The 5,649-nt window shown below is 52.0% G+C and overlaps 1 long non-coding RNA gene across 1 annotated transcript in view; it reads right to left on the reverse strand.

Annotated features, from left to right (window-relative positions):
* LOC112483243 overlaps positions 1 to 5,643 on the reverse strand; it is a 14,810-nt gene extending 9,167 nt beyond the window's left edge. Inside the window, exons 1-2 of the long non-coding RNA XR_003047545.1 lie at positions 5,486 to 5,643; positions 2,357 to 2,455 (exon numbers count right to left, since the gene is read on the reverse strand). This is a non-coding gene — a long non-coding RNA (uncharacterized LOC112483243). The remainder of the gene's footprint in view (positions 1 to 2,356; positions 2,456 to 5,485) is intronic.
* Between the last annotated feature and the right edge of the window lie 6 nt (positions 5,644 to 5,649).

The raw sequence follows: 5,649 nt of genomic DNA on the forward strand, positions 1-5,649 counted from the left end.
CGCCCTGATGACCGGCCAGGGAGCACCTCTGCCGTCCATGCGCTCCCAGCACACCAGGCCACCGCAGACTCACAGCCAACCTGTCCTCTCTGCCCACCTCCAGCAGGAGCTCTGAGACGGCAGTGAACTCGTCCCTCCCTGGAGCCCTCACCCCGGCCTGGACAGTGTGTCCCAGCAGTGTGCTGCATGGCCTCTGTGGCTCCAACCCTGGCGCTAGGGGTCCTCAAGCAAATGATAGGACCCCTCTGGGCCTGGTTTCCCCGCCTGAGCAAGAGGACAGCAGAGGCTGAAGTCCTGGGGTTTGCGCACTGAATGGCTCTCGCAGGCACAGCCCTCACACCGTGTATGTGCTGGAAAGACAGGCGGTCTGAGGCCGGGTCAGCGGGAGCTCCATCCCCAGCGGCTGCTCTGGGACCTTGTCCTGGTGGCTGTCAGGCTCTGAGTCTCCCAGTGACACTGGTGGCGCCCTGCCTAGCAGGGCCTTGTCATTGAGATTCCCTGGCTGTGTCCGGAGTCATGCGCCAGCCCCGGGGCTGGGGAGGGGTACTATCTGGGCAGGCTGACTCAGGGCTCCCAGGCCCCTCTGTGCTCCCCCACTTCCTCCTTGCCATTCCAGGGACACAGGTCTTGCCTTCTCCCTGGGCCTCCTAGGGCACATACCTGCAGCCTCCCGCCCCCACCCCAGAAGTGCGTTCTGCGCTCTCTGAGGGGCCTGCTGCCTGGCTGTTTTGGAGGCCCCTACACACCCTTGTTCCCAAGTTGACACCTTCTCTCCTGGGGGAGGCGGCCTTGTGTCAACAGGCAGAGTGGAGGTGTGAAGGCAGCCACAGTGGCCAAGGGGGCGGCTGGCCTGGCCCTCCCTGCTCGGCTGGTAATGAGAATACCACACGGCCCCTGCAGCCCCCAGCAGCCTGCCTATCTCCTTCCCTCCCACGTTCCCACAGCCCGGAAGGGAAAGAAGACCTATGGGGCAGAGGCAGGCCTTAACCTGGCTCCAGCTCCTTGGACCTGCTCCCGGGAGCCCGGCACTGCCTGCCCAGGAAGAAGGAACAGGTGGGGAACGGGAGCCGGGGTTGAACAAACGGTGAGGCCTGTGCAAGACCACTAAGAGCAGGTCCTCCCATGGCCCTGAGCGCGCCAGAGCTGCAAGAGCATGTTCGGGACCCAGCCTGGGCCTCTGCCCTCCTCATCTGGCCGGTGCTCGGGGGCAAAGTCCTGGGAAGCCAGTAAGGGGATGATGGGATGGAGGCCTTAGTGTCCTCACCTATATAAGAGGAACGTTGAAATGGGCGCTGCTGGGCTCACAGCATCAAGCTGACTGGTGCCACAGAGGGAAGCTCAGCCAAGGGTCACGGTGGCCTTGTAGTTCCAGCCCCAGAGTAGGCTCAGCTGAGCCAGAGCTTGAGGCACAGGGGAGAGCGGGGCTGGGGTGTTAAGAGTGCTTCTCGTGCCCTTGATGCCTGTAAGGAATGGCTGCTACGCCCTTTCTAAACCTGCTGCTATTCACATGCTGCCGGAGCGCGGCTGGGGTGTTAAGAGTGCTGACGCACGTGTGGCCTCATTCTGCCCTCCCCCAGCCAGGATGCCCTGAAGGGTCCCCTGTGGCCTCTGCACCCCGAGAGTGCCCAGAGGCCTGAGGTGGCAGCTCTTGTTCTCTCCCTGATTTATGGCCTCAGCTCTAAAAGTACCTTGAGATTCTCAGGTCCAACCCCTTTGTTTTACAGAGCTTGGCAGAAGCAATAACCATGATCCACTGCACTCTATGTGCCTACAGGGTAGTGATCATCTCCAGCACAGGCCACTCACTCCCAAAACAGCCCCTCTGATCTTAGAAAGTTCTTCAGACTCCCCCTGGAGTTTTTTCCTCCGGGCATCTGGAGACATCACATCTCTAATTTTTTTTTTCTTTTTAGACAAAGCAGCCCCAGGTCCTTCAGCTGTTTCTTTGTTGATCTGGCTTCAAGCCCCTCACCACCCTCCCTTCCCTGAGTTTATCCCCATTCCTCATAAACTGCGGCCCCTGGGCTTTCCCCGCTTTCTCTGGGTATGGTTCACCATGCCTGGGGAATAAAAGACCAGTCTCCAGTGGTTGGAGACCCCGTTTCTTGCCAGTGGGAAGGGGATCACATTTGCTTCTCGTGCCCTTGATGCCTGCAAGGAATGGCTGCTGCGCCCTTTCTAAACCTGCTGCTATTCACATGCTGCCTCCTGACCCTGAACTCAGAGAGAGGACACACAGGGCTCCATTGACTCCACCTCATTAGATCTGATGGGTTCTTCAGCCTGCCAGGATCCTGGCTGTTACCCAGTTCACTTCTTGGGTTTGGATCTTACCGCACATTAGATCAGTTCATACCTTCATTCGAATTCGTAATGCTGCCCATGACAAGGCTGGGAATAGAGCCGGTGACACATCACTAGAGACCTTCCTCCAGGTGAACATCCAACCATTCATCTGTGGGAACAATGAATCGTTTAGGAATTCACTTTACTGAAATGTCATCCAGCTCACACAGCCCCATTTGTTGACAAGGATAACCTAGGAACTTTATTGTATGGATGGGAATTGTGTCTGGCTGCTCACAGGACACACCCAAAATGATGATGACTTAAACAAGATGGTGATTTATTTTCTCTCACATTAAAGACATTCAGGAGGAAACAGTCCTGGACCAGTGTGGCACTTCCACTGTAACTGATGCCTCAGGTTTCTTTCTGAATTTTGTTTATAGCTGTCAATTACATGTATATAAACTTCTTGACTGTGTCAGAGTTTTGTAGTAATGTGCAGCTTTGGATGAATAAATGATAATATACTTATACTACATTTGCCATTATTTCAATCTCAAAAGTATAGGACTGTTTTCTAAATCCACACTGCCCTTAGAAAAAGTAGTATTTTTTTTTTTTTTTACCTTGGTTTAAACTCTTTTAAGTTATGAAATGTTGCACGATTAACTGCTTCTTTCCAAAGAAAGCCTGTTTGAAAACAGGCATAGTTAACTGATTCCATCTTCTTTTTGTGTTATGGACAAATTTAAAAATACCCTCTCCTTATTCATAGCAGCTAGCGTAAACTAAACAATAGTTATCTTCACCAACATTATTCCATGTCGACTATTACTTTATCATAATGTTACAGTGGTAACATGAGCATCTTTTCTCCAATATATTTTAAATTCTGTTCTGAGGAGAAAGTGATGTAATTTCATCATCGAAGGCCTATCTTTACCTCCTGTCACCTTTTTTTTATCCCTAGTTAAAATTATCCTCTATTATTGAAAAGGATGAACAATGAAATTAACTATGCCCAAGTATGAGTCAGCTGAATATGTCCTGACATGGGATGCTCTAAGGTACGCTGCTGAATGAAGAAAGAGCAAGTCACAGGCTGGTATGTGCAATGTTCCATAATGTTACCTCATTGATACTACGTGTTTTCTAAGGATACATGCTGATGTGAAATGAATGCAGGGACCAGGTCTGGAAGGACATGACAATCTAACAATAACTGTTACCTTTGGGGAAGGGTTATAGGACTTCTTACAAAGAGAATGTATTCATTATGCAATGTGCGTAACTGAAAGTTAATTTTTAAAAACCACCATAAAAATACGAGGCCATTTACTACTTCAGGCTGGTATGGGTTAATCTAGTCCTGACACATTATCGTGTTGGCCTTTAGTTACTGGTTACTAATTTCTTTTTTTTTTAATGTCACACATCTGCTCAAAAGTCAATTTGGCTCCCCATTGCCTTGGGGAGGAAGACCCAAATTCCTAGCCTGGCACCCCGCATGGTGTGCTCCATTCTCCCCAACACCATCCCTGCATGCCATTCCTGAAGCACCTTCAGTCCCAGCAAATTGCCAGGCATTTGCTTATGCCGGTCCCATACCCAGAATGCTCTCTGCGTGCCTCTACTCTCCCCAACACCATCCCTGCATGCCATTCCTAAGCACCTTCAGTCCCAGCAAATTGCCACGCATTTGCTTATGCCAGTCCCATACCCAGAATGCTCTCTGCGTGCCTCTTTCTCTATGCAAGTCCTACTCATGGTTCAAGGCCCAGCTGTGACCTCTCCAGCTCTGAGGCCAAGCTCCACAGTCCTTGGCCCTCATGAAGCTGTTAGCCTCCAAGTTCAGCCCTTTTGTGGAAGATCGCAAAGGACACTGATGCCTCCTTTAAACTGGAATTATTGCTGAGGAGAGTTTTTACTTTATAAATTTGACTATGGCCAAGCTTATACTGAGACTATAATAGTCCTGTGAGTACATAGGTAATTATTATTCCTGTTTTATAGAGCAGAAGGCTCAGACAGGTTAAGGGCTCTGCCCAAGGGCACAGAGCTAGTTAGTAGTGGGCTTACTTATTATAAATGGCCAGTTTATTCGTCTCTCCCACAAAACTGAAATCTCATGAGAGCAGAGACCACAACTAGTTTGTTCTTCCTGGTTTGCCTGACACTTACCAGTTGCTAAATAAATATGAATTAAATGAATAATGCCTACGAGCATCTTGAAATGTAAGCACCTTTTTATAAAATGATAGCACCAAACTTTTAGCCCATTTGCCAGGTCTATATCAAGTGGTTCATGGATGGTTCCACTCAGTACCAGCAACCATCCTAGGTGGGGGTTATTCTGGATTACTGTTGAGGATGAGGAAGCTCGGTCTCAGAGGAGTTAAGTCATCTGCCCAAAGTCACACAACAAATAAAATGGGACTGACTCTGGCCGGCTTGAAGAGCTCACCTTCCCTCATTTCAACACCTGCACCCCATTCGTTCTTCTCCAAGCTGATTTGTTCTATTTTTCAGGAAGAGAAACTAACTGTGGGCAGTAGGATGACTTTCTCAGTGTCACTCAACAAATCAGCGAGTGCACGTTCCCAAGAACCCAGGAAGGGTCCACCTGTATGGTCAGCCCTCCCACCTCCATCAGTGTTGGCAGGTCCCTCAGGGTTTGTCTTGATGCCTTACGAGCACACCTGTAGGCACTGGGTGGAAGTCACTGGGCACAGCCCCCCGGGGACCGGTGATGAGAGAGGCAGCCTCTCTTCGCAGGGGTCCATGAGTCACCCAAGACGATGATGGCATTGCCCACCATTGTTGGACTCCTGGGCACTCACCCTGCACAGTGGATGGGGCGGAGTGGGTGAGAACCCGGTGAGAAGCTTAGCAGCTCCCTCCAGATGCGAATTGTCTCTCCCACACTTCCCGGGCTGCAGGGGCCTCCATTAGAGCCCCTGAGGAGTCAGAATCTACACCTCTGCAAATGGGCCCGCTTTCCCAGGGCCCCCCTGCCCAGACCTTCCCTGGGCTCTGTGGGTTTTGACACCTCTCTGTAACCTGGCAGGGGGCCGCGTCGCACCTTTGGTCCAGATAAAAGCTCAGACCTGGAGGTGGCTGGGCCAGCCGCGCAGAGCCCGCCGCCTGGCCATGGCCCAGTCCCCTCCTCTGCAGAGCCTCGACCACTGGATCTTACCCCAGGGTTGGGGCTGGGCCGGCCACTCGGACTCCACATCCCCGGCCTCCTCCTCAGATTCGTCGGGCTCGTGCCCTTGCGACAGTGCACGCGGCTCCTCACAGCCCGCGCCCCCGGCCCGAGGAGCCTCCACCACAGAGACCGGCCCCACGGCGCCGGGCCGA

Source organism: Pteropus alecto, unplaced genomic scaffold, assembly GCF_000325575.1.
Source record: "Pteropus alecto unplaced genomic scaffold, ASM32557v1 scaffold60, whole genome shotgun sequence".
Classification (NCBI taxonomy): domain Eukaryota; kingdom Metazoa; phylum Chordata; class Mammalia; order Chiroptera; family Pteropodidae; genus Pteropus; species Pteropus alecto.